Source organism: Mesitornis unicolor, unplaced genomic scaffold (assembly GCF_000695765.1).
Source record: "Mesitornis unicolor isolate BGI_N332 unplaced genomic scaffold, ASM69576v1 scaffold34196, whole genome shotgun sequence".
Classification (NCBI taxonomy): domain Eukaryota; kingdom Metazoa; phylum Chordata; class Aves; order Mesitornithiformes; family Mesitornithidae; genus Mesitornis; species Mesitornis unicolor.
In genome coordinates, this window is record NW_010189460.1 from 3,986 (window position 1) to 4,275 (window position 290).

The window sequence follows — 290 nt, forward strand, 5'->3', positions numbered from 1 at the left end:
GCCAGTCTGGTGGGCTCCAGGGGTGGTTCAGACTGGGGATCCCTGCCCCAGCAGGATGAGCTGCAGGAGGGTCCCCAAGGGCCATCATCCTCAGGAATATCCTGAGGAATCCGGTCTGACCTGCTCCGGGGGATCCTGATGCCAGATCCCAGACAGATCCTGACCCTGCGCCCCTTCCCCAGCCCCGTGTGCCCAGGGCTGTCCTGCTGGTGATCCTGAGCCTTCCTCATTCCGGTGATCACAAGGGCAATCCCGCCCTCTTGCCCCTTTCCCAGCCTGGTGGTCTCAGG